Source organism: Nomascus leucogenys, chromosome 16 (genome assembly GCF_006542625.1).
Source record: "Nomascus leucogenys isolate Asia chromosome 16, Asia_NLE_v1, whole genome shotgun sequence".
NCBI lineage: Eukaryota > Metazoa > Chordata > Mammalia > Primates > Hylobatidae > Nomascus > Nomascus leucogenys.
The window spans coordinates 57,311,630-57,316,508 of NC_044396.1; the positions used below are offsets into that span (position 1 = coordinate 57,311,630).

Here is a 4,879-nt window from a genome sequence, read left to right on the forward strand (position 1 = left end):
TTGTTGTAGTTATTATTTTTGATTGCTTCCCCCTTTATCTTTCTAGTCAAGATATGACTAGTTTACAATGTTATAATATTCTGTTTTTCTGTGTATTTACTATTACCAGTGAACTCTGAAACTTCCGATAATTCCTTATTGCTCATTAACGTTCTTTTCTTTCAGCAGTATACTTCAGATGAGATTGGTGTGTTCAGGGTGGTATGGACGTAGACAACAGCTGTATACTTCAGATTGTTGGTTCATGTTAAATAACTGTTTAAGATTCACATTCCAAAGAAAATCATGCTACATAAAAATTATCCAAGATTTTCACCCCAAAAAATTTTTGGATAAAATATAAAAAGTACTATCGTAATTATGTCTCTTGTGAATAAAACATCATTCTATACGTAAACAGATTCACTCAACCCTTTGGTTGTAGAAAACTTCAGAGTCGGTAAGTTGCTGTCTAACTTCCTGTTGCATGCATTTGCCAGAGAAAAATGAACAATGCCTTCTGTGCCAGCATCATTTGGGGATGAAAAGAATCATTTCACATAGCTGAGGGGGGCAGCCTGGTGCTTCCAGAGAAAGGCAATGAAAACCACAGGGAATAAAGTACTGAACACTGCATTGCAAGTTTTCATAAGGGGGGCCACACTGTTGGCTACCATGGAGAAAAAGACCAAAAGGACTCTCATGACAGCCAGCAGGATGTCGATGACTTTGTCCAGAAGATTCCAGGCAGTAGCATTCTCCAGCCCTTTTAGCTCCACCACCTGCTAGTGCTGCATCATGAATATCCAGCTCTATCTTAGAGACGCAGGTCTGGCATGCATCCTGGATTTCCCAGGCCCATCCTGATATGCAAATTTTTTCCCTGCTGGCCAATTCCTTCTTCAAGTTCAAGATTTCATTCTGGTGAAGCTCCTTTAGGTCATTTTGTTATTCTTCTAATCATTCATATCTATTTCACTCCTCCCATAAGGTCTTCAATATTAACAAATTGTATCTCTGATAATGTTCCTTGAGGGTGTCAAAGGATTTCTCTAGCCTGGCCTGGGTTTCTCAGATCTCCTGGATCTCATGTAATAGTGTATCAAATCCCAGGCTTTGTATGTGCAGGGTATTGTTTTTGGAGCTGGATGTTCCTACAGTTATGCCACCAGTGCTGCTGTTAATTCACGCTGAGCCTAAAATGGTCCTAGGACAATCTTCCTGACTGCCATATTTCAGGATGGCATCAATGAAAGTTCAAAATCACTCCCAAAGCCTTCCCCTCATCATCCACTTGCCCTACCTCTAAACAGTACTTCAGGTTACAGATGTTGTCTGTACTGCCAAATTTGTTCCAAATTATTGAGGCAAAATCTCTGGGCTTTGAGACCATGGTCCCTGCTGCTGAATAGCTGGCCTGAGAGAAACTGGAAAATCTACCTTTGACACCACCTGCCCTACCTTCACTAAAGCCAGTCACCTTCACTCCCACATCCTTCAGACCCTGCTTCATGTTCCTAAAGGCATCCTTTGGATGCTGGGGGATCCCATTCTGCTCCACCTCTTACAGCTTCCTGTGGTAGTGCTCAAGCTTCTTTTGTACCTGGAGGATGATTTGGGCAGATTTCTGGTTCTTCTTCTCAAAGTCCTGCTTGATTCAGCCAGCCTGCTACTTGTTCGAGCTGTTGGCAAGCTTCAAGTACTCAGCAATGCTGTCATCCCAGGCTGTGCAATCTTGCTCTGTTATGTGAGCATCAGGATCTTCTGCTGCAGGTGAACAATAGCAGGATTTTTTTTCACCAAGGGTCTGCCGTTCCATCCATGGAGTCTGTGTGAATGCTGCCATTAGTACTGGAGACCACTGCACTAGATGTCTGGGTGAGGCTGCTTACTTCCAACCACTTAATCCACTCTGCAGTTCCCTCCTCTCTTGGCAGACATGCAGCAGCAGCAGCACAAGTTATTTCCATTATAGTGGAGCTGATAGGGGAATCAGCTGTGGATGAAGACCTGGGTTGACCTGACTGCATAACAGCTTTCATCTCCTAGCCATATTTCCTGATTTGGTAACTTCCCTTGGGCCTTCTGGCTTGTCCTACCTACTACTCAAGCTTGTTCCTCTCTTCATCTAAGGTGGTATTTTAATCTTCTGTAGGACATGATTCAGAGCTGTGGAGTGGGTGGAGACACCATCAGTCTCAGCACATGCATTCTGGCTTTCCAGATCCATTTCAGGTTCTGGATTGGCCTGAATTTGCTGCACATGGTATGGAGACACTGATGTCCTCCTGTGCTGGTGCTGGAAGAGATCCTTCAAGCCTTAGCCAATCACATTAATGTTTTTCCTAACATTGTGGGTCATTTTAAACAACTTTTTTCCTGATTCTATATGCTTTCCAGCCTCTGCATCTTGTTATTTGCCTCTAGGATCAGAGTCCTCATATAAATATTCACTGCCCACAGGCTCCATCAGTAGACTTAATATGCTTATTTGCAAACTTATTTTCTTTAATACACCAAGAGTGTTAAATTATGTCGGCATTTGCTTCAACAATGACCGTGCATGCAGCCAGGAGATTAAGGGTTCATGCCACCTTGATTACTCTTCCTCAAGCACTTCTAAGGTGTATGAGAATCATTTTAGGAAAAGCTCCTAAAAATCCCAACAATATCTTTACTTTCTTTGCATAGATAAGGATGAACAATTGTAATCCAAAATATTTCCCAAAAAGTTCTCTTAAAAAAACATAGAAACAGAAGATCCATATGAAAAGAGAACCAATCTAGGAGGATGGATATTGTGTCTTCTAAATCTTGTGACCAAGAGCAACCGTTCACCAAATGTTAGCATCTGTAGAAAGTACTAACTGTGAATGTGTTTTCTCCAGAAATTACTACTGGTGGGGAGGGGAGAAGCAGCCAGAGTCTTCACAAGCACCGTCTTTCAAGCTCAAGTACTGCCTCCAGCCACTGATGTCATGTCCCCTGGTCGATCCCTTCCAACCAACCTCCTCATGCATCTTGTCCCAACCACCTCAGTCACCACTGCTTGTGACTTATCCTAATTCTTTTGCCATCATCTTTCATAAGGCAAGAGTTTTTAATTTTAATGAAGTCCAACTTATCAATTATTTATTGTATGGATCATGCCTTTGGTGTTTTATCTAAAAGGTCATTACTATTTCCAAGATCATTTAAATTTTATTTTAGCTTATCTTCTAGAGTTTTATAGTTTGTATTTTAAATTTAGGTTGATCATCCATTTTGAGTTAATTTGCGTGAAAGATGTTAAGTGTATATCTAAGATTTATATTTTGCATGTAGATATTTAGTTGTTCCAGCATCATTTGTTGAATAGACCATCCTTGTTCTATTGTATTGCCTTCACACTTTTGGAAAAGATCAGTTGACCATATGTATGTGGGCCTATTTCTTGGCCCTCTATTCTGTTCCATTGATCTACTTGTTCGTTCTTTTGCCAACAACACATTGTCTTGACTACTGTAGCTTTATAGTAAATCTTGAAGTTATGTAGTGTCAGCCATCTGACTTTGTTCTTCTGCTTTAATATTGTGTTGGCTATTCTGGGTGTTCTGCCTTTCCAAACGAACCTTACAATCAGTTTGTTGTTATCTACAAAATAACTTGCTGAGTTTTAAAATTGAGATTGCATCAAATCTATAGATCAACTTGAAAAGAACTGACAATATTAAGCCTTCCTATCCATGAGCATGGTATATCTTTTTATTTAGTTAGTTATTCTTTATATGTGTTATCAGAATTTCACAGTTTTTCTCACATAGATCTTATACATATTTTGTTAGATTTATACCTAAGTATTTCACTTTGGGAGGTGCTAATGTAAATGGTAAAGTGTCTTTAATTTCGAGTTTCACTTGTACATTTTTGCATCTGTGTTTATATGTAGAAAAGTAATTAACTTTTGTATGTTAACCTAGTATCCTGCAATCTTATTTTAGTTATTTATTAGTTTCAGGAGTTGTTTTGTTGATTATTTGGATTTTCTACATAGATGATCAATTCATCTGTGGCCATAGTTTTATTTCTTCTTTCCAATTTTATTTCCTTTTCTTGTCTTATTGCATTAGCCAGATATCCAGTATGATAGTAGAAAGCAGTGCTGAGAGGAGACATCCTTGCTTTCTCCCTGATCTTAGTGGAAAATCTGCAAGTTTCTTACCATTAAATATGATGTTAGCTGTAGGTTTTTTGTAAATATTCTTTTCTTGGTTTGCTGTGAGTTTTTACCATGCATAGGTGTTGGATTTTGTCAAATACATTTTTTGCATTTGTTGATATAATCATGTGGCTTTTCTTCTTTAGTTCGTTGATGTGATAGATTACACTATTTGATTTTAAATGTTAAATCGGCTTTGCATACCTGGTATAAAACCCACTTGGTCATGGTGGATAATTTTTTTAGACATTGCTGAATATGATTTGTTAATATTTTGTTGAGAATTTTTGCATGTATGTTCATGAACCATATTGGTCTTTAGCTTGGTTGTGTGTTTGTTTTTTCCTCATGATGCCTTTTGTCTTGTTTTGGTGTTTGAGTAATGCTGGTGTCACAGGATATGTTCAAAAATACTTTTTCTGCATCATCTTCTGGAATAGATTATAGAAAATTGGCATAGTTCTTCCTTACATGTTGGGTAGACTTCATGAATAAAACTGTTTGGACCTGGTGATTTCTATTTTGGGAGGCAATAAATTATTGATTCAAATTATTTACTAGATTAGCCATGCTCATATTGTCAATTTTTTCTTGATTAAATTTTGTAATATTATATGTTTCAGCAATTGGCTCATTTCATCTAGGTTATAAAATCTGTGGGTATAGAGTTGTTCATAATTCTTTATTATCCTTTAAGTTTCA

General features: G+C 38.1%; 1 pseudogene; it reads right to left on the bottom strand.

The window, feature by feature from the left end:
* Positions 1-386: 386 nt before the first annotated feature.
* Positions 387-2,449, bottom strand: LOC100598726 (annotated as a pseudogene).
* Between the last annotated feature and the right edge of the window lie 2,430 nt (positions 2,450-4,879).